This window comes from Miscanthus floridulus, chromosome 2 (genome assembly GCF_019320115.1).
Source record: "Miscanthus floridulus cultivar M001 chromosome 2, ASM1932011v1, whole genome shotgun sequence".
Classification (NCBI taxonomy): domain Eukaryota; kingdom Viridiplantae; phylum Streptophyta; class Magnoliopsida; order Poales; family Poaceae; genus Miscanthus; species Miscanthus floridulus.
In genome coordinates, this window is record NC_089581.1 from 58,535,488 (window position 1) to 58,562,590 (window position 27,103).

A 27,103-nucleotide genomic window follows, 5' to 3' on the forward strand; every position below is an offset into this window, starting at 1 on the left:
AATTTGCAATCATTTGGGCCAGCAACCTCGGTTGAGAGGTTGTATATACACTAATCAGGCGAACCAATTCCTACAAAAGCATCGAACAGAACCAGCACAAATCAGACAGTCGCCAGTTCCCAAGCAAACCTAGCTGACAGAAGAACATGCAAAATTCGGGCTGATGTAGCCGTGGCGCGCATCCAGGTCAGATCGGGCTCAATTGGTGGTGGGTGGGCTTTCGCTCCAAAAGCGATGTTTGGGATATCAATATCAGAACTCAAACGAGAAAGATAGTATTAGATTAGTCATATTATATATTTGTATAGTACATTTATTTACTATTTTTTTTATAAATCTAGTCTAATTTAAAATTGATTGCTTTTTTTTAAAAAAAAACGAGACGTGCATCTTTTTCAAGTACAGCTGCCTTCGCGGAGGTTTTCAGTCCTGCTCGGTGCAAAAGGAGTTGCACGCCACTGGTGCAGTGATGCTGATCGATGGATTATATGGTTCCTGCCTGTCCAGTGTTTGTCCTCGCCCCGTCTTCGGAAAACACCAAGTTGCAAGCTGATGTACTCCTACGTCCAACCAGCGGAACCGCGGAAGGGCCCAAACGACAAGTCCAAGGCATAGCAGACACGTGGCAGGCAGACCAGCCGCCGGAGCACGAGGAGGCCTCCCTTGACGACCTCGTCGCCGACGTGCTCGGCATCCTCAACGCCCTCAGCGTCCCGAAGGTAAGCAACAGCTCACCGAACGGATGGACGGACCATCCAATTCCAACAACTGAGTTATTGCCGCGCGCGCGTGCATGCAGGCGTTCTTGGTGGGCAAAGACTTCGGCGCCATACCGGCGTACGAGTTCGCGCTGCAGCACCCGGACCGCACCCGCGGCGTGGTGTGCCTGGGCATCCCCTTCAGCCCGGTGCCCATGCCCTTGGACGCCATGCCCGGAGGCTTGTACATCCGGCGCTGGCGCGTGCGTAGCACTGACTGACCGCATCACCTGTGATTGAACTTTTCTTTTTATCGAAATCGACACGACACTCTGCAGCTGGTGTTCCTTTTGCTTCTCTTCCGCAGGAGCCGGGCAGGGCGGAGGCCGACTTCGGCCGGTTCGACGTGAGGCGCGTGGTGCGCACCGTCTACGTGCTCTTCTCCGGCACCGAGATCCCGACCGCCAAGGAAGGGGCAGGAGATCATGGACCTGGCCGACCTGCCTACGCCAAGCTCTACGAGAAGTCCGGTTTCGGCTACCCGCTCAAGATGCCGTACAGGTAGGCGCGCGCCACCGCACTCCTCTCGGCAGCCAAGCGACAAGAGACTGGAGACTGAAAAGACTCTGATGTTCCTTTTTTTTTTTTTTTTTGCTTCCATGGAAAACTGATTGGGCAGAGCTATACACAAGATCCCGAACCGGCTGGACGCCAAGTTCCAGGTGCCGGTGTTCATGGTGATGAGGGAGAAGGACTACTGCTTCAAGTTCCCGGGGTTCGAGTCATGAAGAACTTCATGCCGGACCTCAAGATCACCTACATCCCGGAGGGGAGCCACTTGGTGCAGGAGCAGCTCCCAGAGCAGGTCAACGACCTGCTACTCGGCTTCCTCAACGACCATCCCTCTGCGTCGTAAGGAGAGGCCGAGAGGGTGATACTGTGACTCTCTCAGAATAATATGGTTCTTAAGCAATTGGTTTTCTCTATTGCCGTTGCCTGGATCCATGACCGTGTTAATTAGCACATACTCAAACAAGTTGTACTCAAACAATGTGTTCGACAGAATGAGCAGACGCCGGGTCTCATCGGCTATGCAACTTCTGCTAGGCACTCCTTTCGTTTGTCTGTGGCTTTCCTTTTTCCATGTGCTAGAACGTAGGTCCTCCGAGCAAACAACAAAGGAGACGCCACAGTTCTTAAGGTCTTCACGAGATATCCAGCACGTTGACAAAACACATGCAATACATGTTCAAGGCAACTTTACAAAAAGAGAGGCATGCTTGATATGTATTGCAGATTCTTTTGCAAGTTTCAATTCTAAAATTCCTTTTTTATTGGATATTTCAATGAGTGTGCAGGTTGTCCATGCCAATTGAAATCAACACTGATATCTAGATTTGTTTAGTAAGGAATTTGTAAATTTAGAAATACTATATACTGCTATAAAATTCCAAAATTTAGAGGTTCAATATCTTTTGACCACCAAAAAAATCATTTCTAGATTTTTATACTAGCTCCACATTTCTTACAAATATATGAATGCATGATAATATATAAGCAACAAGGTTATAGAGTTGTGGCTATCATTAGTTGTCCACCTGTGTATAAAAGAACAAGAAACAAGTCAAGTCCGAAAATCTTCTTTTATCTATCCTATTTAGTAAGATATTTGGAAATTTAGCAATCAGATATATGGAAAATCTGAATATACAACAGCAAAAAAAAGTCAGTCTCATGCCACTATTTTGCCTTTTAGAGAATTCAGACCACTAGAAAATCATGTTGTTTTGCTCAAAACATACCAGAATGCTTCGACAAGTATTTCTTCTTTGGGTCTGGCAATCCCTGAGATGCATAATGCTAAAGTAGAAAAGAATATCCTACTGTGTAAGCAAAACCCATGGTTAAGCTGCATTCAGTTTCAAAGTGATTCAATTCCTCTATTAGCATGATGTTCTGTGGCATCAAGAGCTCAGTGACTGTTATACATGTTATTACTCTGGCTCGGATACTGTTCATTTTCAGTGGAAATGACCTCAATTCTAATTATATAGCAGAATAATGATGTATACAACCCATGATACTAACTAATTTAAATCTATGACACAACTTGCTCGAGAAGCTCAATGGTAAACTCACTTCAAAAAAGCTAACTAGTTTAATATGTAATAAAGACTTAATAATTTGTAGGCCATTGTTTTGTACTTACACAGGATACTCAACTTATCCTCCCCCCCCCCCCCCCCCCCCCCTCCCCTCCCTCCACCATCTTATCTGAAGAAAAAAAGGGAAAAGAAGAGTAGAAGACCAACAAAGTCTCTCTTTATACTAAACAGGGGAACATTACATGAGAGGCAAAAAGGTAATACATATCCTCTCTATAATACATTGCACAATTTAATTTCTCAAATACAATCTTGTTGCCTCATTTTTACAGAAACCAATTTAGCTTCTTAGGCCTTCCACAACGTTGTGCTTAAGCGGTGCCAACAGAGGAGAGAGAGCATTCAAGCTGCACTTCATACACTGCGGTAGGCAGTGCCAATTTGGAGTGCTGCCACAAAAACTGGGAGCGGAGAACGTAGTTGCACCGGTGCCCCAAACATAAAAAAAAAAAACAGTATTGTACTGTTGCTGTGAGACTGCAGCCAGCACTCTGCTGCTGTTGTCAGATTGCTGATAGAAGATAAAGAATACGCTACTTTTTCTGGCATCACTTTTACACGCTGCAGCCCCAAACTCAACCGAGCATCACTGTGAGCTGGCATACGTGAACAGTATCAGGCACCGCTCACGCTGTGGAGGGTCTTAAAGGCTATCTCCACGTCTGCCTCTATTGCTCAGTGGCATACAATTCGAGTTAGAAAATCACCTCTTGCATTTCATCTCATATTTTTTATACTAGTCTCATTTGCACTGCCCATGTAAATGTCAAATATAGACCTTGTTGACATTATCCATGTGTTCAAACAGATATATCAAATGAAGATATTTTAGATTCTACAAACAGTCTATTTGTAAAGCTGTGTCAATCTATTATAGGATAAGGGACACACAGGTAATGGTCCTGAAGATATTTTTGCAGAGTTTATGTAGCTGCCTGGGACTAAAACCAATAAGTTTCCACCCTATTGCCACACATATACAATTCTACTCTCATCATAGTTCCTTTGCTCTAATTTGTAACTACTTCTGTAATAGGGGTTAAAAAGAGTAGTATTCCTGGCATCATCACTAATGAAAACTATCAATTCTCAACATTTGTAAACCTTATATTTGATAGCTTATGCGTTAATGATAGCAGGGTTTGATCCTTTTTCCTAACAACTGAAAACATCTGGCACTGTCTAATTTACATTATGTAAGGCTAAACTAATAAAAAATTATGTATACTTTTTTACTAATTATTCATGTAATTTTCCTGTGATGTTCAACCCCATACCTTACTAAGGTACAGCAGCATAAATTTTCAGAGTCGATGTTAACTTGGTACAGATTGCAAGCTAGGATTTCACAGTCACCAACAGGAGATTGCTAACTTGGTACAGATTGCAGCTCCATTTGGATCGGCAACGAAAAGAGAAAACAACTATGATAATGTATATGAATATATATGTTGAGAAAGTTGTCCATTTCCATACCTGTAAACGGTTATACTTCCAAAAGCTATCATATAATCGTGTGATGATTTTTTGGTGCACCTTATTTGGATTAAATAAGCATAGAATATCTATTTATCTTTGAATCAAATGCAATATTTTCAAGGCGGTAAGGCGAGTCGTGGCGGCTGACTACCGCCTTATGCTTAAGCGACTAAGGCGTGAGGCGAGGCGACGCCTTAACATCTTAAGAGAATCTTAAAAGAGCAGCTTAGAGTGGTAGATAATGAAGAAAAACAAAAAAGGAAAAAGAAAGAAGAAGGAGCAAGTAGTCTGGCCCAGCCCACCAGGCAGCCCATATACCCCTCCCTCACCTTTGACCTTCCTGCTTCATCTCTCAAACTCCCAATCCTCTCTCTCTAGCGCCGCCACACCTCTCTCTCTCTCTCTCGTTCTCCACTGCCGCTCCGCCTCCGCCCCTCTCTGTCTCTTGCTTCCCTCTCTCCTCTAGATGCTCGTCTTGCTTGATAGACGGAGGAACAGAAGGGCTTTGGACGCTGCAGCTCGATGGAGGAACAGAGGAGGCAAGATGTTGCAGGTCAGCGCCGATTGAGGGAACATGGCCGCAGCCCGCACAGGCGGCCGCACGGCTCGGCGGCGGGCGGGCAGCAACTTCTCCCGTCGGCGCGGGAGAACGCGTCCGCATGGGAGAGCTGCGGCTTCTGGTTCCCCTCCTGCTCTCCTACTGGTGAATCTCCTGCGCGCCCGCTCTCTCTCCCTCCGGCGCGCTCTGTTTCTCCTGCGCACCCCTTCTCTCTCAGTTTTCCCCGACGTTTCCAATCCTTCTCACGCGTTTCCCCGCCGCCCAGAACAGAGGCCTCTTTGTAAGGCGAGTTGTCTGCTGTGGCATCCCGCGGGGAGGGGGAGGCGGAGCCTCGGCGGCAGCAGCTTCTACCGGCGGCGCGGACAAACGCGTTCGCGCGGGCGAGCAGGTAGGTCCGTCTTCCCTGCGAGTGCTCCTCTCTCTGCTCTCTGATTTCTCCTGCGCTCCTCTCTCCCCGCGCGCCTAATCTCCCGCGCGCGCGATGCTTTCCCGCGCGCCTGCACTTTCCCCGTCCTTTCTCCCACGCCCGCGTTTTCCTACCGTGGCCATCCCCGTATGGCACCCGCCTTGCTCGATTTCGACGAATCGGACGCCAAATCGACGACTTTTGGACGCCATGGTAGTAAGGCGGACGCCGTACCAATCTGAGGCGAGTCGTCCGCCAAGTCGTCCCGCCTGTAACACCTTGCCGATTAGGCGACGCCTTAAAAACATTGATCAAATGTAACCACATATCGGCCTCATCGTATGCTTACTAATTAATGCCCTGTTCGCTTGGCTGATAAGCCATGGCTGAAAGTACTGTTGGTTGATTTGTTGTGAGAAAAAAATATTATTCGTTGGCTGAAAAAGTACGACTTATAAGTCAAGCGAACATGGCGTAAATTGTTTGGTGCTTATCAAAACAAAATAGAATTTCTATTAGTCTCAGTTTGGATGTCGATATTAGAGGCCTTGGCATTGAATTAGCTTCAATACCAAATCAGAGTAGTATTGGTATTGGGTTACAATACCAAAACCATTGTTTGGATGTAGATGAAATTGCTAGATGGGGTCGTAAGGAGCTAGTGAATATCGATTCGTGTTTGGATGTTCATACCATGGCATTTGAGAATTGATCATCTTCTCCTCTCCACACGGGACCACACTGGGGCGGCGCTTTCTTGCGCCACCCACGACTCCATCGGTCCCACGCCTCGCCGAATGGGCACTGGAGCGGCGCGTGGCGTGGGAGCTGCATGGCTCGTCGGCGAGCATGTCGAGATCCAGCGCCATCCCCGTCCTATATGCTATGTCTCCCCTCTCCTCCCATTTCCTTCCATCCCCATCCAGATCCAGCACCTGGGCATTCCATCCCCATCCAGATACGAACGAAGACGTGAAGAGGAGGTGCATGCGAGTAGTGGCGGAGCGTGCTCCAAGATCAAGGGGGGGCTAATTCAATACTAGAAACATTATTGTCCTAATTTCAATTGTACAAAACATCGTTATCGATTCACCTAAGTAAGTAGTATGGGCCTGAGAGTATTGTAGACCAGTGGCAACAAGTGAGATGGCATAAGTATTCGTACTTGGGAACTGAAATACTGAATGCAAAAGTTCGAGATGACACCTAAAGTCTATGTTTAGCTCTCTGCTGCCCTTCAACTGGTGACAGGCTTTATCTATTTTAAGCTTCAGCAGCTGGCATGCATCTATTGGAGCTAAGTGCCCTTCGTATCTGTTGGAGACAAGCAGGGGCCGGAGCCTAGTTTGGCCGCCACTGAGCTCCGCCCCTGCATGCGAGCATGTCGAGATGGAGAGAGAGGAGATGCCTGGCAGCTGGCGTGGAGCCCGTGACCATCCCTGTCCTCGCCGGAGGCCTCTCCCAACACCGGTGATGGCGGACCTCCATGACGCGGCTGCGACCGGACGACCGGCGCTTGCGCCTCCTCCTCGACCGGAGGTGCCCGTGAGCGGCGGCGGTGGATCTTGATGGGGATGGGGAAAAAGGGAAGGGACGGGGCCTGCTCGTGATGCGCCGCCGGATTTGCCTTGACGTCGGGCTGCTCCACCTCCGCGCTGGTCGATCCGCCTCGACTGCTCTGCTCCAGTCCGCGTCGCCGTCGGCCTGCTCCACCTCAATGCCGCCGGCCTCCACCATGGTGCCGCACGCGGAACAGAGGAGGGTGGGGGCGCCTCCGTGTGGGACTGAGGAGAAGTGGAGGATGGGTGCGGCAGTGGGGATGCGCTGGGCTTGGGGACGACGGACGAAGCGAAGAGATAAGGCAAGGTTGTAGGCCTGCACCCTTGCTCAGTGGGAGCTGCATGGCTCGCCGGCGGTGCAGCGGGGGATGCAAGACGGAGACGAGACGAGTGCTAATGCCGATGAATACGGAGGGGAAGGGGTCTGAATCGAGGGAGGGGTGCGGCTATACCAAAAACATCCAAACAGCAGGTATTGAAGACATTCAATGCTAATTCCGAATTCTAAGCTTTAATATCTACATCAAAACGGGGTGTTAAGTAAAAAAGCAGGTGAACTATGAGAAAAAATAGTTATGCAATCCTTCGATGCATTTTGTCTCCATTTATTCTTTTGGTTATATATAATCCAAAAAATTAGCTTTATCACTAACTTCTATACCATTTGTATAAAATAATGGTTCAGTGATTAATTCTATTCAATATAATCCAATTATGAGCGTGCAAATGTTGTGGAGCAACACCAACCAACAACTGACACATCCAGGAAGGGCGGCAAAGCCGTGCCGTATTTTTTTAGTAAGATCTAAACCGGTGAATCGAGATCAGTAATAGATGGAGCCCACATGTCATCCGCACTTAATTTGAATCTCCAGCAGTGCCAAAAAAACATTTTCTCCACGCGTGCTCTCTCTCTCTCGTGTCTCCCTCATCCCGCACCCTCTCGACAAACCACACCAGTCATTGGACGGCCGAAAATTGGGGTGCATGTTCGATTCAGGTAGTGTTTAAATTTAGAGAATAAAGTTTAGAATCTTATATCGGGTGTCACATCGAGTTATTATATGGAAGTGTTCAAATAGTAATAATAAAATAAATTACAAAAATCCTCAGTAATCCGCGAGACAAATTTATTAAACCTATTTAATCCGTTATTAGTATATGTTTACTGTAGCACAATATTGTCAAATCGTAAGCTAATTAGGTTTTAAAAATTCATCTAGCAAATTAGTTATAATCTATGTAATTAATTATTTTAGTCCATATTTAATACTATGTGTACGTGTGTAAACATCTCACGGATAGGAGTAATCTTTACGCGAGGAAGCCTCAACGGCCACCGCACTTGCAAAGACCAAAGGCCCGAGGCCCCCCCCCCCCCCCCCCCCCCCCCCACTTTTTTCAAATCCAAAAGTCCAGTATCTTCCTACAAATTAGTGAATTAGGAAGGGCTCTTTTGTGCAGAAAAAGAAAGAGCAGGGCAATCTTTCAAACTTGCATTCGAAATGTGAAATATTTATACAAAAGGGTCCAGATAGACTGAGCAAAAAAGGGCTTCATTTCGATTCTCCAATTTGGAAAATCACATATTCATTTCCTTCGTATAAACAGAAAAATACGATGACTCAAAGAAGTTTCCTACCACGAACTTTGTACCGCGCGCATTACTTAGAACAACTAGGAAAGTAAGATAAGATAAGCAAGAATATAAAAATATTCGGAATAGCAGAATAAGAAATGAAAAAATGAAGAAAAGGGAACCTAATCTCACCTCCTTCTGTACCATAAAGAAAATAACCCGAGTCCCCCCCCCCCCCCCCCCCCCCCCCCGCGCGCGCCTGCGCCTTCCACATCCTTCCTTCTGCCCTTCAAATTTGCGTAGCGTTGATCCTTGATTCCACGCCCCGATACTGGCGCACCTCTCACAACGCTCAATCCAAACGCGAGCCGCAACCCTAACCCTAGCAACCGAGGCTGATGGCGCGCCCGGGGGGCAAGAAGTGCACGGCGCCCCAGGCGGCCGCCACACCGCCGTTGCTTCGAGCAAGTCGGAGGCCGCTGCCGGTGCTTCGAGCAAGCTGGAGGCGGCGGCGACGGAGGCGGCAACTCGGGGGCGGGGTAAACGCGTCAAGGCGCCGCCCAAGCCCAAGCGCGAGACGGATTACTTCCCCGAGAAAAGAAATCTGGTGAGTTTGATTTCTAGGATGGCCTGGCTCGGTTTAGGTTTTTGGTATCCCCGAGTAGTTGTTTGGTCCTGATCTGATTAGCTCGCGGGTGGCTTCACTTTCGATTGTTGCTCTAGCGGCAAGATTTGCAGTGCTATGATTGGTCGAAAAAAACCGGGGATGATGGCTCCATTCTGCCGCCCGTAATGCTCAAATGTGGCATTCCATGGTTATTGTAGGATTATACTTGAGTTTTACTATTGGATTCTCCTCATCTGAGTAGGAAATCGCAATGCACTACCGTGGTGTTAGGAATTCGTTATCGATGAAAATTTTCAAATCTGTGTGCTTTGCCGATGCAAGTGTGCAGTTTGATGTTTCAACATTTTCTTCTGTCCATTGGTTGCGGCTGATATATGAGTCTTGAGAACCATGTATGATTACCGCTAAAAAGGTGTTTAAGGTAAATTAGAACATGATGGCTTTAGAAGCATTTTCTTGCATGTTTGCTCGAACAGGTTTATTTTTGAAATTACCGTAACCATTTAGATTGTGTTTGGCTGCCTTATATGATGACTTTGCTATTTACTTTATGTGCATTTGGACTAATGATTTTTTGCTATGTTCAGGAGGATCTATGGTTATCTGCTTTCCCTGTTGGCACTGAGGTTTGCTCCCATCCCTACCTCCTTTAATTTGTAGTAGTATGTATGCTAGTGATCCACATTTGGACATAGCTCTCATCTTTTCCTTAACAACTTATGACTTGCCATATCATGTGCAGTGGGAAAACATTGATAAGGTAAAGGAGTTCAACTGGAGCTTCGAAAATTTAGAGGTATGGTGATCAAAGTTAACCTTTTAATCCATTTTGCTTTTTGAGTGTTTAGTTCCCCCTTCACGATGATATGTGGTTGTTGTTGGTGAACAGAAAGCCTTAGAAGAAGGGGGAGAGCTTCATGGAAAGACAGTTTATATGTTTGGAAGCACCGAGCGTATGTGCACTCCGTTTTCCGCTAGTTTCTAAAATTAATCTGCTATCATTAATCCTTGATGCATGTTTGTTAATCTTGTAATATTTCACACCAGAGCTATCTGGGCTAATTATTCTCAATTTTATCTTGAAGAGCTATTTGTTTAGTAAATTCAACAATTCTATATGTGGAACACTATTTATGTGTTGGATTTGTAAAGTGGATTTTAGTATAGGCCATCTGTTTCATTTGTTTACTAGTTTTATGAGGCTGTTGATTATTGTTCCATACAAGACTAATTGGCTCTTGTTGTCATGCAGCCCAGCTATTGGATGTTAATGGCGAATCAAAGATAGTGCTTATCCCAATTGTAGTTGCTGTAAGTTCTTGTCTACGCACTTGGCTCGACATTACCCTGTGTGTATATTTACTCCACGATTTTGAGTTCCAACTTCCAAAACATGTTATTGGAAACATGCGCTATTGAAAACAGCCCCTGTAGTTCCACGTCATCTTATGATAAACATGTCCCTCTTGGGATAACTCTGCTTTTATTGAAAGCAAATAAGGTTCACCATACACTTGCTGGGGATACCAGCTAGCTGCTAGCCATAGAAGCAAACCACACAACCACTGGACATGAAAATCTATTCATCTAGGTCATGGCTATGCCAGCTAAACAATTAAGCAATTATGTCTGTACTTTTGCATCAGTAAACAATGCATACCATCTCTGGTGGGTGGGTGTTGCTTGCAATTTTTATTTAGTACTATCAACTGCACAGCATTGGAAATATGTCAGTCTTTAAGATTAAAAGTTGTCACAAACATTTTGAAAGTAAAAAAAAGGCAAGAGACTTAATCTAGCTTGTCCATTGATATTACCAAGGTAAACTTTGGTAGGCAAATTTAATACCTTATATCATTTTGTTCTTTATATAATAATATTGATGCTGTCCAGATAAAGGTTTTTGGCCTGTGATCTTTTCCTTTTCATTGGTGTTTTGACTCTAAAATGAAGTGACAAGTGTTTTTTATATTTGTAGTTTATGGTGGCTTGATCAAACAATTTGTTTATGGGCCAAATATTTTGCTATCTATCTCTGGGTGGTGGGACTCATTTAACACTTGAAGTCAATTTTGCAGGTAGACTGTCCTTTCCCTCCTTCAGATAAAATTGGGATAAACTCTGTCCAAAGGGAAAATGAGGAAATAGTGCCAATGAAGGCTATGAAGATGGCATGGGTGCCTTATGTTCCCCTTGAGCACCGGTACTTCTGTATTGTCATGTTGAACGATATTTGCTGCTTGTTGTTTTCATTATATATATGTGTACCTTTTCTCCTAAGTCATTGCAACTTATTTTTCTAACTTTGGCTTTGCTTTGTCTGTAGGCTTAGCAGGATTGACAGTTTGAAAACAAAAATATTCACTCTCGGATGCACGCAGCGAAGGTTTGTAATACCAATTTATGGTTCTGGAATTTCATGCTTTAGGCTTTATATTTTTATTTCTGTTGTTTATTTGTTTACACAGCATATTTGTGCTCATCCATTGTAGTGTTATATTTCCTTTCTTTTTCAAGCACTCTTGTTACCACTGGTTCAAGTTACAAAATCTCTGGTTTATACCTTTTGTAGGTCTGCACTGAAGCATCTCAAAATTGAGAGAGTCAAGAAGTTTGACTACTGCATGCCTTGTAAGCTTAATTGACTTTGTGCATAATATTCTATGATGCTGCAGCTATATCTTAGTTAAATGGCCGCAAAGCAACTCTATGTCAGTTAATTCATTGGAATGGTAGTTGAATAACATGGCCGCGAAGAAACATAGTGTCTTCTAAACTCTCTAGTATCTATTTAGTTGCCTGATTGTTGTGCTGTTTATGGCTTGAAATTAACTTTTGTAACATGAGTGCTGTACTCGTTTTGTAGTCATGTTGTCTAGTGTCCAAGCATGTTTTGTTATAAAAATCCCTAGGCAAGCGCTGAGGTGTCACATAGGGCGCAATGACCACCTAAACCTAGGCATAAATCATAAGCTAGCTGGGACAGTGGTGCTTAGGAACCGTCTAGGTGGCTGAGGTCAACACCTTCTAAAACAGCACAGGCAATCATTGGAAATAACCTAACATTCCCACTGAACCCTTATACAGCCCTACCTATGCCCTGGTATATTCACACCACTATTATCAAATCGTCTAATTGATTCTAGTTGCCATGGCACTGATCAGTCTGACTAATCACGACTAATCTTAGTGCATAACTGATCGCCATGGCACCGATCATCTTGACTAATCGCGATTAGTCGGACGACTTGATAACATTGATTCAGACATCCTCGAACTATTCTACTAATTAATTATAAGTCAATAAGTCAGTTTAAATATTTATGGTATTATTTGGTTTTATGATTTTTTTCGTGAGTAGTATTGTCATCTATGTATGAAATTTGTCTATCATCTCTGTAGATCATATGCCACTGCAACCTCTTGAAGACGAAGATGACACAGTTATCAATTTCTTATATCCTCTAGAACCACCGGTAAGATTCCTAATTTATGCATGAGTTTTGATTTCATATAGCTGTAGATTGTTGTCATGAATCACTGTGTTTACTTTGTGCTGCTTGCTGTAGATAGTAGACGAGTTTGACTGGGAAATGGATGATTACGAGGTTTGTGTTGAAATGTGTTTTGTTCCGCTCAATATGCTAGAGTTGCTACCCATGAAAAGTGCATCCGGGTTGATTTTTGTCTTGCAATGCAGGATTTTGCAGATCAGAAAGTTCAAGAAGGCCTGCCAGAGGGTGAGAAAGAAAAATTCAAGGTACTGCATTTATTTTGTGCTTAATCTGTGGCTAAGCTAATCTTCAGGAATTGGTTACATTTGTGTCTTAAACTTACATTTTGCTGCCACATTTATTTGATAGGAGTTCCTGAAGGAGAAGGTTAGAGAAAGGAAGAGAGAGCTGAAACAGGTTCACAATCATGGGAACTATTTATTTTATTCACAAGAGATTTGTTGCATTAGTATTCAATGTTTCCACAAACTTATGTAGGCTAAAGAAGCCAGGAAGAAAGCTATTGATGACATGGATCCTAAGATGAAAGAGGCATTCGAGAATATCAAATTTTACAAATTTTATCCTGTGAAAACCCCAGACACGCCTGATGTAAACAATGTAAAGGTATGCAGTGCTGCTGTTAAGCATTCCTCAGTTAAAGCATAACTGAATAGATTTAACTTTGTACTTATTGTTTTCTGCAGGCTAGGTACATCAACAGATACTACAGGAATGCCCATTATCTTATGTGAGTTTTTTTTATTTTTCTTTTTTCCACGCCTTAAGTTAAGCTTTTGAAGTATTGGTAGTTATGGCAAAAATAAGTCACGCTAAAATTACGAGTTTTTTGTTTTGAAAGTTCAGTAATGATTCTGTTTTAGAAGGTTGTGCATGCAATGGCCTGCTAATTATTCAGTGAATCTCTAGTCCCGTGCTATTAAGTACTGCTAACTGGGTGGGTATACAGCTAATCGGTGATTTGTTTGGAATTTATTTCTGTTACAACCTCTTATTTCGCCATTTTAGGAATCAGTTGGTGTTTATCACTATTCTTAAAGGTGTTGTTCCCTAGGCGATAAGGCTCTCCTACAAGCCTGGGTGTGTCCCTAATACTTTGCCAAAGCAGTGGGGGGGGAGGGGGGGACAGGAAAATGAGTGATGGTCTGACTGCCGGGGTGAGGAGGGGAGTGGTGGTGCGGTGGCGCTGTATCGCATTGAGGTGAAAGCGCTGCATGAAGGTCGGGGCCTACATCATCAGCCTGTTCGCTTGATGGTTTCAGCCAGGGATTATCAGCCATGGTATAGTATTTTTCTCTCACAACAAACCAGCACCAGCCGGGCTTATCAGCCCAGAAACCAATCATCTAACTAGCTGCATATCTACTGTAGGTGAAGGGGTGTATTTGATACGTAGCCCTCCGAGAGTATGCCTAGGACACTCACACAAGACACAAACAGACATTGGATTGTTGGTGGTGGAATACCTGCAGCTTTTCTGTTTTCTTCTATATTTATACAGAGTTGAATGTTACATTCAAGTATGGTATAATAATCTCCTAATTAATGCATTCAATGCCTTTATGATCTACCCATTATCTATAAGCTGAAATCTAGGTAGCACTAATAGCAAATAACCTAGACACTTGTTGAACCTGAACACATTCATGCACCACAAGATTATTGCTAACAGTATTGTCTGGGCCAGCCCCATCTCTTCTCCTTCCCCCTTCTCTTTTTACTACTGCAGTAACAAAGCCATTCAGTCCCAAGCAAGCCATTTCACTTTTCTGCTTCTAATTTTCCTTCTCCTTTTTCTTCCTCCTCCCTCTGCTTCTGTTTTGCTGTTTCTTATGATGTGTATGGTGTCACGTAGGCATTTGTTACCATTTCTTGCTTCGCCAACCTTAAGACCATTGGAATATTCATGTAGCTCTCAAATATTCTTCATGAAAACATATTAGTTCCTGCGTTAATCACAACAACAACAACAACAACAAAGTCTTTAAGTCCCAAACAAGTTGAGGTAGGCTAGAGTTGAAACCCAGCAGAACCAATCAAGGTTCAGGCACGTGAATAACTGTTTTCTAAGCACTCCTATCTAAGGCTAAGTCTTTGGGTATATTCCATCTTTTCAAGTCTCATTTTATTGCCTCTACCCAAGTCAACTTTGGTCTTCCTTTGTCTCTCTTCACGTTACTATCCTGGTTTAGGATTCCACTACGCACCGGTGCCTCTGGAGGTCTCCGTTGGACATGTCCAAACCATCTCAACCGGTGTTGGATAAGCTTTTCTTCAATTGGTGCTATCTCTAATCTATCACGTATATCATCGTTCCGAACTCGATCCCTTCTTGTATGACCGCAAATCCAACGCAACATACGTATTTTCGCGACACTTATCTGTTGAACATGTCGTCTTTTCGTAGGCTAACATTCTGCACCATACGACATAGCAGGTCTAATTGTTGTCCTATAAAATTTGCCTTTTAGCTTCTATGGTACCCTTTTGTCATATAGGACACCAGATGCTTGGCGTCACTTCATCCACCCTGCTTTGATTCTATGGCTAACATCTTCATCAATATCTTCATCTCTCTGTAGCATTGATTCTAAATATCGAAAGGTATCCTTCCTAGGCACTACTTGACCTTCCAAACTAATATCTTCCTCCTCCCGAGTAGTAGTGCCGAAGTCACATCTCATATACTCAGTTTTAGTTCTACTGAGTCTAAAACCTTTAGTAATGTGATCTCCAAAGTCTTCCGCTATAACTCCAGTTTCTAATTCACTCCTGTTCGTGCGTTAATGTGATTTGCAAACTTATATGCTGTTTAAATTGCAAACCGTATTCGTGTATGCTATCCTATCTGCTGACATTTATAGATACACTCGAGGTGAGTCATGCATTGGGCTAGCCTCCATGTGCATTTTGATCCTTTTTCAAGTATCATATGTAATTCTTAAATGTTGAACCTATGCTATGATTTTTTTATTTCAAAAGTATAGTGATCTACTAGCAGTTTGATTTCATGTGATGCATCTTTCTAATGTTCTTGATAGTGATTTTCTCAATGAAATGATTGGTTGCATGATGTTTTTGGTCATATCCAGGTAGCTGCTAATGGAGATTGACAGCCTCAGAGAAGGATTTGATTGAGTTGCTGAGAAACGTGCATTATCTTCTGCTAAAGCTCTGGAAGCTATCAAATAGTGAATGAAGTTGAGCAGGCTATTGTGAAGCTGCAGATGATGAATACAGATTCTGCTGGGAATGTTGACCACCCATCCATCCTTGCAGAACTGAAAGCTAAGCTGAATGAAAAGGCACCGAATTTTTTGTTTTTCAACCCTTTTTTTGAAAAAAAAATCACAAATATGCCCCTGGAGGTATGCTTTCAAAATTTGGACCCTTAACTCGGCGCCATCGTTGGTGGCGCTGAGCTTACACGTCTCGGCGCCATAGATTTTGGCGCCTAGGTCTTGGGCTCGGCGCAGACGTGGCGGTGACTTGGTAGGCACCTTGGCGCTGTAGAGCTTGGTGCCGTGGTTATTGGCGCTAAGCCCTGTCTTATGTATGGGCCCTTCCTTCCTTTCTCTCTTCCTCTCTCTAATGCTCCTGAGCCAGGGCGTCGTCAGCGCTGTTGCACCCCCGTGCCCGCGTTGGCCGCCGCGTCCGGGTCGGCCCCCGCCGTGCCGGCCACCCACCCGTGGCCCCAGCCCACTCGTGTCGCCTCGCCTCACGGAGCGTCGGTCGTCCTGGCCCACGTAGCCTTGTTCGTCCTGGCTCACCGCGTCCGCCGCACGCATAGGCGCTCCCTCCGGTGACTCTGGCCATGACACGGCCTTTGCTCCCAGTGCGTCACGACCTCGCCGTCGATCTCGTCCTTCGCTTCCTCGTCCTGCTTTGGTCCTAGCATTCGCGTCCACGTTCGCGTCGCATCGTTGCATTGACTTGGACAGATGAATTTTTTGAATATGCAATGTAGGTACTTAGCTTGAATTGTAGTGCTACTTTGATTATTTGGTACTTTTTAGTAAATTTGATGATATAGGTAGTTGATTTAGTTAGTGAGATAGATATAGTTAGATAGCTAGTGACATAGGTACATAGATATAGTTATAAGATAGCTAGTTGATTTAGTTTATGAGATAAATATAGTTAGATAGCTAGTGACATAGTTATTTAGGGTATAGTTGGTTAGTATCTATTAGAGAGGTACTATATAGCAGCAACTTTGGACTAAACGAAATGTATTTCAATTTTTGTTTGAACTACTAGATGGACAACCTGACCCTTACACTCCAGGCATCGACGCTCTTGGTCACAAGGGTAAGGGTAAGACTAGGAAGGATTTGTGGTAGATGTTATTATGTAGTATTATGGACTTTCATTATGAACTATTGTGGACTGTATGGACTATTATTATCGAATATGAACTACTATAGACTATAATTATGGACTGTGTGGACTATTAATATGCTCATGTATATAGTTTCAGATGAATGTGGCATATATTTGTATGTCTGTACATGTTGTATTGATTTTAAATATTTATCTCATATTTGTGTATGGATGGCATAAAAAATAGAGGAAATTATAGCAAATTTTTTTGCCTAAAGTATGTATTAATCAGCGACATCAATTTTTTTGGTTTAAAATAGTGATTGATGTCTAAAATCGAATAGGCTTTTCAGTCATGGAATCTAGGGGAAATGATCTTTACAGTGATTTGTCATGTCACCTCTCAGTGGTATCAGTTCCCCTCCGAAAACAAGAGTGATTTCACTAAAGAGTGCCCTCTTAGAGGATACGATAACAGGAAGAAAAATTGGTCAAAATGCATGCATAATGATGACTGCTTAGTGTAGATGTTCATCGAGGGGATCGACGGAGGTCGTCGCTTCTTCAAATGCTCATGAGCATGGGTAATTGTTATTACATTTCGTTTGTTAAATATGTTTCTCGAATACTCTTATAACTCGCAGGACATACTTATTGTAGTCTTCTGAGTCCGAAGAAAACTGTGGGTTCACTAAGTGGGTCGATCCTAGACTAATTTATCCGCATCAGCAGTACATCTACTACCTGTAGGACTAAATCTTTGATCTACAAAGGGAAGTTAGTAGTAGCTACAAGGACGACGAAGACGACGACAACAACAATGGTGCAAGTTCACATGAGACACTCTGCAATGATCCATATTGCACTTGCTCTAATCACAAGAGCAAGGGGCCTCCGTCGTCATCCCCTAGGGCTACCATATGGGATTCATGAAACTTGTCAATATCCTTTTACACATGGTAAATATACTTGGGCAAGCAACATGGATTCAATTAAATTTTAATTCATATATTTATGTAAGGGTTGTCATCAATTACCAAAAAGGATAGATTGAAAGCTCTAGTTTGGTTTTGTTAAATTGATAAAACCCTAAGTGCTAATCTAGTTTATCAAAGTGATTATGAGATAGGTAGCACTACTCTAAGTGTTTAAGCAAATGAAGATCATGACATGATGATGATGGTGATGGTATGAAGCGACCTGATTTCCATGAAGGGAAATCCACAGAGTCGAAGTGTAATAAGACCGTTGTAGATCATATTACCCAAATTCCAGTCGAATACCACATCCATACAACGATAATATCAGAGTACAAATAGTGCGAAATTACATAATTTATTACATCGCCGCATTGGCGGAATAAAAAAGTTGCATTCATTCAGAACAGCTTGAAGATAAGATCGCCAAACTCGAGCGTAGGCATGAACCCCTCAACTGTCAAACTCCTCGGAGCTATACTCCTCAGCAGAACCTGTGTGCCAAAATTTATCAGTACGATTTGTACTGGCCACTCCCACCCTATGAGCATTGCTTTGTGGATATTAGATGCAAGTTGAATATAATCAAAAGGAACCTATAAGGATGGGGTTTCCTATATATATATATTAGCATATCAAGTATATAATAGTATAGTCAAGTTTTAACACCATTTCCACACACATTCCACCTCATTCCCTTTCCAGAGCCAGGTTTCGATCCTGGGATCGATATACCACCGTCTCCACACCATCACTAAATCACAACCATACCATCGCTCAGTCGACAGGCCAACTCCCTCTTGGCACTGTCTCAAGGCCCATAGCCCCTGGCTATGACCGACACTCTCTCACGGGGGAAGAAGAGAAAGACTCATCTCATTATCTAGTTTAAGCGAAACCCAGGAAAGGTCCATAGCCGATAAGTCGGCACATGTATCGATCGATCAACCATACACTCTGTAGAGGTTTTACATAACCACAAGATCTGCCTTCCTTGCTGACCGCCATCAACTGGGTTGATTCCGGCCACTTGCTAGCCTAGGATAATGCCACTCTACCATTCAGCCCTGGTACACCCTAAGTCTAGTCTGAGGTGGCTAAAACTGTGAGTCATGAACCGGGTCCACAAGGTCTCCATGAAGTCTCGGAAGGGTGTGGGGAAAATCCTCCGTGCCCCGTACCTCCTTACACTGTCCGCTATCAACCTAGCAGTAGTGGCAATATCCTACCAAGTAGTCCGGTCGTCCCGCACCATATAGGGTGAGTGGTACGTAAGGCTTCCCGGTGAATCTGAGTACTAGTAAGTTCTTAGGGATGACCAAGCTAGAATGTCTTCATCAGGGTTTTCATTTATCGTGCCACCACAGCACCTCCACCCCGGGCTCCTCCCATCACAGGTTCACACCCAGGGCCACCTCATATACCATTTACCCATCATAGGTATCCATTTCTCGGGGTGCCCAGGTAGCACCCCACGGCAAGACTTGCCCCAGGCTCATCGTATACTCCAACTTGGTCGACGCAACCCTCACCCTCCACACACCCAAGTCACACACGCAGCACTCTCCCCATAGTCTAGATAACACCAGTTTCCACCACGCATTAATGAAGTAGAAGTGTAAGTAATGAAATATAGCAGTAAGCGTGTGTCTAGCCTAATAGCAGGGTATACAGGGGTAAGGTTGTGTCAAGGTAAAGGCCATCAAGTAAGCATACTACCATGCAAGTCCTATCATTGTATGATTATAATAGTAAGTAAAGCAATAGCAGTTCTATATTAGCCATGCATAATAGGTGCTACAAGATTGGGTGGGATGTGGCACCTTCAGTGTAGTCGTCTCCATTCTCCTCACGGTACTCACGATCCTTGTCCATCAGGTTCTCCTCTGAGTCTACAACGATCGCATTATAGTCGCGTTAGCGACGTCTATAGAATGGCTTAAAGAAGCAATGAAACTTCAAAAGAGTCAAATATACTCAAATATGGGTTCATTGCGTAGAGCTTGATTTTAGATGGATTTTGGTCCTGGTCTTGTATTTTTCTAAGTTCGTATGAATTAGTTATGAATTTCCGAAGTTTAAATCATTTCTGAAAATGGAAAAGGCTGAATTAATCCTAGGCTAACACGTGTCACGCTGTGACTGGTCCACGTGGCATGTTGATGTCAGCATGACATTAGCGTGACATCATCGGCTCGGCTTTGAGCTGACACGTGGGGTCCTGCTGACGTCATCTTGACGTCAGCATGACGTCATCAACGTCATCGTTCTGACAGGTGGGGCTAGGGTCTCTTGGGTCACTGACCTATGGGTCCGGTCAGAGTCAACGTCAAGTCAACAGGTGAGTCAACGGTCAACGGGTTAGGGTCACTGACGTGTGGGGCCAGTGCTGCTGACGTCAGCAGCTGACGTCATCGTGACATCAGCATGACATCACCTTGGCTGTATTGATACTGCCATGTGGGACCCGTGTGACGTCGTCATGATGTCAGCATGATGTCATTTGTTGACAGGTGGGTCCGAAGTCTTTGTGACACTGACATGTGGGGCCAGGTCAACCGTCAACGTTGACCGGTCAACGGTCAACACGGACCGGGTCCGAGCTAGGTCGGTTGGGCCTGGATATGGACTGGATTTGGGTCGGGCTAGCCCAGACATGTGGCAAGCTGTGGCGCTGCCACATCGTAGCCATGGGCCTCTACTAGGCTTCGTCTACCGTTTGGCCCGCACTGCATGGCTCACGGTGGACTCAGGCTCATGGTCCATGGACCGTCGGCGGGTCTATGATGGACCGAGTCCACCGTCTTTCCCTTTTGGCTTGGCTCACGTGCACCGAGTGTAGGCGAGTGCGGTCGATGAGAGGAGGCCTCTGCTTTCATCTCCATCGTGCTCTCGCCGGTGATGTGCTTGCCGACGTGATCCTACGGTGGCGCTAGTGTCCAATTAAGGTGGGGGAAAGCTTCCCCAGGCCATGGCGAATACAATGGTGGGGTCTAGGTGGTGGCCAGGGCTTTCCAGGGTGCTGGCCATGGTGGTTGGAGGCTGGGTCATGGCGGTGCTCGCCGGCGGGGCAGCTAGGAGCCGTTCCAAGGGTCTTGGTGCCCCGTTCCCTTTCATACGGCCAGCGGGAGACCGAGACAAGTGACGACGGTGACCAAAAGACGTGGCGGAGTTCGCGCGCGGTGATGGTGCGCGGCGGAGCTCTAGCCGCGGTTCGGTGCACGTGGCCGGGGTGCTGTGGTCGGCTAACAGGGCCTCGGGCTACGCGGCTACCCTTCGGGCATCCTAGTGGTGCTACGGCTACGTCCTAGTACGGTGAGGCAGCCGGGTGCGCAAGCAGTGGCCGCGCCATGACAGCGGCGTCGGGAACACGACGTGTGCATGCTCTGCTACGACGTCTAGGGGCTAGGAGGGGTCTTAGCAGCGAGGGCTCACCATTGGTGTCGAAGGTGATAGGATGGTGATGTAGTGGCGGGTCGTGGCCGTGAAGACGGAGGCAGTGCAGTGCCGACCCTACGACTGTGATGAAGACGACGGCGTCGTCCTTGGCTCCAGTGACTTTGGCAGCACGCGGGTGGCTCCGATCCTCCTCTCCCGAACTCCTCCTTGGCCCTCTATTCTTGGCGCGGTGCAGCTGCTGGGCCACCAAGCGGCGGTGGAGGCTGAGGAAGAGGCTAAGGCTCTGGGCGTGGCTTTATAGCCGAGCACCATGCCCCCAATGGCGATCGGCATCGTGTGGTGGGAAGGTGTGGGATGCATCCAACGGTGGCGCGAGGTTGCGTGAGCACGGCTCAAGGGGGAGCAAGGCCATGCCCCGGGCGTGACCCCCTGGCCCGCTCTTGCCAACGCTGTCGGCCTCCGGTCGCGCGGCAGTTGAGGCATGGGCGTGGAGAAGATGAACAGGAAAGCTAACAGGTGGGGTCTAGTGGCAGCGGCAGCAGGCGAGGCAGAAGGGCGCGCGGGTGTGAGCGCGTGCTGGGCCAGCTCGTGGGCCGCGTGCGCGCGTGCTGGGTGCAAGGCGGGCGCGGTCGGGCTGGCTAGGCCGCGAAGCCGAGCAGGCCTGGCTGCTGCGAGGCTTCCCTCTTCCTTTTCTTTTTCTATTTTGTTTTTCTTCTTCTTTGTTTTGAATTCAAATTTTGTTTTAGAATTTGAATTCAGATCTGGTGGAGTTTTTGTTGTACAAAAATGGGAATAGTTTTCTCTTTACGCATTTATTCTTTGGTTTGATTAATAATTACTTTATGGTTTATTTCTTTAAAGAAGTTGTTAAGCATAACATAAAGCAAATGGAAATCCAAATCACAATTTGAGTTAACAATGCATGCAACACTTTATTTGTTAGAAATTAAATAAACATAATTAACAAATGGCATGCCATGCTTATGTGTTGACTTAGGTTGGGGTTAGTCCTAATGCATCTCTTAGGTTGGGTTTCTATTCATGACATTCATCAACACATGGGAGTTTTAAGAAAAATTTTGTAGTTGGTATTTTTGGTGTATGGATTTTTGGGTCGTTACAGTATGGTGATGATCAAATGCTTGGACTTGGAAAAGAAGAAAGAAAAAAGAAAAAGCTTAAGGCAAAGGTGAAACTTGATAGGAGATTTTTCATTTTGGTGATCGAGACACTTAGTGAGTGTGATCACATTTAGAATCGATAGTTGTACTATTAAGAGGAGTGAAACTCGTATCGAAATAAGGTTATCAAAGTGACACTAGATGCTCTAACTCATTGCATATACATTTAGGATCTAATTGAGTGCTAACACCCTTGGAAACATTTGTAAAAATATACTAACACATGTGCATAAGGTGATACACTTGGTGGTTAGCATATTTGAGCAAGGGTGGAGAAGTTGGTGAATCGAAGGAAATGTTTTTCACTGTCAAACAGTGAACGGACGCTAGTCATGTGGTGACCGGATTCTGGGGAGCAACGTCCGATCAATTATAAAAGAAGGTGGTACTCTCAGCCTCAGACCGGACGTAGACGACCGGACTCTGGTTGAACACTGTTCAGCGTCCGGTCCTGCTGATGTGGCGATGCACAATGAAGACCGTGAGTGACCGGACGATGGGTGAGTCCGGTCGGGCATGACCGGACGCGTCCGGTCGCGACTGGAACCTTACTAAAAGTGACTAGACGCTAGACAACTGTGCGTTAGGTCATAACTTAAATGTACTGATGACCGTTGAGATCGGCGATCAGCATTTGAAGCAGGGGCCATGTGGCGTGCATCGCATGATCAGACGCTGGGGTCCTGTGTCCGGTCAATACGACTGGTGCGTCCGGTCACCCCAATTTTTTAAGGAACAGAGAGCCAATGGCTCTATTCATGGGGGCTCTATATTTAAGCCCCATGGTCGGCTCAAGCTCACCCTCTTGGCCATTTGCATTGATATAGCAACCTTGTGAGCTTAGCCAAAGCCCTCCCACTCATCTCCATCATTGATTAATCATCTTTGTGAAATTGGGAGAGAATCCAAGTGCATTACTTGAGTGATTGCATCTAGAGGCACTTGGTGTTTGTGTTTCGCTGCCGGATTCGCTTGTTGCTCTTGGTGGTTGCCACCATCTAGATGGCTTGGTGCAGCAGGGGAGGATTGGCACGAGTTGGTGATTGTTCGTGGCCATCTCCCGGTGATTGTGAGGGGACTTGTGCCTTCCCCGATGGAGCGCCAAAAGGTAACCCTAGTGGATTGCTCGTGTCACTGAGTTACTTTATTTGTGGGTAGGTTCTTACGGTGTCTAATTGTGTGAACGAGGTTTGTGCAACACCTCTTAACCGTCGAACCACTAAGTGTTGGTCGACATAACGGGGACGTAGCGTGTTGGCAAGCATGTGAACCTCGGGAAAAATCGGTTGTCTCTTGCCCTTTGGTATTCTCCTGGTGATTGAGTTAGTATTCATCTTGTGATTGGTTCACTCCTCTACATGACGGTATTATCACCATACATACTCATTTACATACCCACAAACTAGTTGTAGTAAGCTTTTTAGTGTAGCTAGAATTGAGAGCTTGTTTGTAGTTTAAGTTTATCTAGTGGAGCTCTTTAGTGTAACAAGTGTGAGAGCTCTTAGTGAGTGGTGACTTAGTAAATTGTGTGTCTAGTGATCGTAGTAACTAGAATTGTTGGATAGGTGGCTTGCAACCCTTGTAGAGCTAGAGCAAATTTGCTTTTCACTATTTATCATACTAATCAAATTGCTCTAGTTGATTTGTATATTTTTAAATAGGCTATTCACCACCCCTCTAGCCATACTAGGACCTTTCACCCCCGCCACCACCACCAACAACAATGGAAGACTACTGTGGAGAAGGTACAACACAATTTGCTATGTGGCCACACTACTAGGATGACCATATCTTATTCACATGGCACATCCATACGTTTGTTGTTTGGTGTAATTACCTAAGGCATGTTAGGTTTAGTCGAAGGAACTATGTACCCTTGTTGCTACATGTTCTTACATGCCATTTCTTGTGCTTGTTGTTCGCTTCAATTACCTAAGGCATGTTAAGTTTAGTTCAGAACCTCTGTACCCTAGTTCGGTACATGTTCTCATATGCCATTTCATGTGTTTTGTGTGTTGAATTATATAATGCCCTACTTCGTCAGGTTTTATTTGCAGCACGTGATCACATTTCACTACGTCCACAATATTAAACTGAATATTATGACCACAAATAATGAAAACAACTACATAATAAAAAGTCCAATACTATGACACATTAAACAACACAATAATACTAGAAGTACGTGCCGACAAACTAAATAACGCAGTACATGACCTAAGCATGCCCATACTTAAAGTGCATTACATGACAACACAATGAAAAGTCCATAGAACTAGCAAGTAATGGAGATTACTGAGTGCAACGAGGTCACTTTTCCTTTCTCAAGGCATCGGGATTCTCCTCCATCGCTGCTTTCGCTCGACGTGCACGCTCAAGCTTCTTCTCCCTCTCCTCCCTGTACGCAGCAATACGCCTCCTTTCCTCCTTTTCCTTGTGCTCCTTTTTTGCAGCCTCCTCTCTGCGTCTCTTCTCCATCATCTCCTTGTCCTCTGCCTTCCACCGCAATAGTTATGCATCCATTCCTTGTCTTCAGGCTTGATCTCAGTGTCGATCCATTGCTCAAAATCATAGAGCGGTGGAGGGGTCTGAAAAAATGCAATTGTTACAAAACAAAAAAATCATGCAAGATGTCATATGACACAAACATCAATTCCTCATCATCTTGTTAATGTGGCGCTGATGAAGTGTAGGCTCAAACACAAAATTGGAACACATCCAATACATCTGCCTATACGTGTCCTATTCATCGGACTTAGCTACCTTGCAAGGATCGTCGCAAAAGCACATGGGCACTGGAACACCACTAGGTAGAGGCAATGGGACGAAGGAATTTTCGGTCATCTGGCCATAACTACAATTTAGCCATTTTCGTTCTAAGAACCGAAAGCAATTCACCAATATCATAACAATGTGCGCGGAGGTTACCTTGGTTTGGTAGCTTTTTCACGCCTTGACATCCTACGGTTGTATAATATAAATATTAAAATTGCATGAAACCCTAAGTAATAACGATTCTTAAGTTAAAAAATCCGACTAATATATACCGAAACGATTTGAAAAAAAAAACTAGGAGGGAGCGAGGATACATTGCTCTCGAAGATCTACGGATCAAATCAAAATTTCCAAGGTCCAATATGTCAATTCGTGAGGTAGGGCGAAGTGGGGAGAGAAAAAACCCAAGAGGGAGGAGAAAGAAGAGGAAGAAGGCTCGGTAAAAAGGTTGGGCGCCGGGTTAAAACACCACCTCGGTGCCATAGATCTTGGCGCCGTTCTTGGCACCAATAACCACAACGCCAAGATCTACGGAGCCAAGGTGCCTGCCAAGTCACCGCCACGTCTGCGCCGAGCCTAAGACCTAGGCGCCAAAATCTATGGCGCCAAGACGTGTAAGCTCGGCGCCACCAACGATGGCGTCGAGCTAAGGGTCCAGATTTTAAAAGCATACCTCCAGGGGCATATTTGTGAAAAAAAATCATAAAAAAGGCTAAAAACAAAAAATCGGGAAATGACACCACAAAACCAAATTGAAGGCAGCCAAAAGGAGCTCAATGCTTCCCTAAGCAAATATCTCATGCTCCTTGAGAAGTCTTTCAATCTAGATATATCTAAGGCATACAGAAATGTGGATTTTGAGGTTCATACAGTAAACAATCTCATAGCGAATCATTTCTACCGCCAAGGCCTCTTTGTTCTTGGTGACATGTTCGTGCATGAGTGTGGGGAATTAGGTGGAGCTTCCTTGAAGCTGCCATTTCAGGCTTGAAGCCATTAAAGCAAGAAACCTCGAGCCTGCCCTCAGTTGGGCTGCCAAAAACCATGAGCAGCTGTTGCAGAATGGGTCTATGCTGTAGTTCAAGCTTTAGCAGCTTCAGTTTGTTGAAATACTGTACAAAGGAAGAAGGGGTGAGGCCAAAGATGAGGCTCTTTTATATGCTAGGACTATGACTCACTTGGTCCCCTTTGCAGCCGTGCACAAGGAAGAATTCAGAAGCTAATGGCTTGCCTTCTATGGGTTGGCTGGCTGGATCAATCCCCATGTTCTGAGCGTGGACACGACACTATCTAATGAGAAATAATCTCTCCTCATTAAATGCGGATAACATGACACAAAATGAAATTGTATGTTTAGTTATTATGGCGAAATTTGAACTTGGCCCCTTATGTCCCGGACAAACATCCTATTCATTTGAGCTTGTTTGGTTGATAAGCTATGACTAAAAGTACTATTGATTGATTTAGTGTAAAAGAAAAATATTATTCATTAGCTGAAAAAGTAGACTTACCGGACTTACCGGCCAAACAAACTCAAACGCGAAACACTCGCAGGCCCCGAGCTTGGAGTTGAAAGAAGCTTGGAAGTTGAAAGGAGCGTTCCGCAGTTCTGCTCACACAACTGTGTTGTTTGTTCTCTGCTTCTTTCAACCTTCAGGTGTCTTTTCCAAGTAGGGAGGTGACTGGTGAGTGGCGGAAGTAGCATTGGTGCGTCGGTGCTGCCACCGTGCCACGGCACGAAACGGGAGGAGAGGCACGAGCTTTGAGACACCACCACGGCGCCAGAGCACTGCATACGAGCGGCGCACGGGAGGAAGAACCTCCGTTCTAAAGAGTCATTGCCAACACCCCACACAGTGT

The 27,103-nt window shown here is 45.0% G+C and overlaps 3 pseudogenes; all 3 read left to right on the forward strand.

Moving 5' to 3' along the window:
- Positions 1-479: 479 nt before the first annotated feature.
- Positions 480-1,818, forward strand: LOC136536602 (uncharacterized; annotated as a pseudogene).
- Positions 1,819-8,705: 6,887 nt separating this feature from the next.
- LOC136538910 (protein HEAT INTOLERANT 4-like) lies at positions 8,706-13,322 on the forward strand (annotated as a pseudogene).
- Positions 13,323-15,690: 2,368 nt separating this feature from the next.
- On the forward strand, positions 15,691-26,537 carry LOC136536603 (protein RMD5 homolog; annotated as a pseudogene).
- Positions 26,538-27,103: the final 566 nt, after the last annotated feature.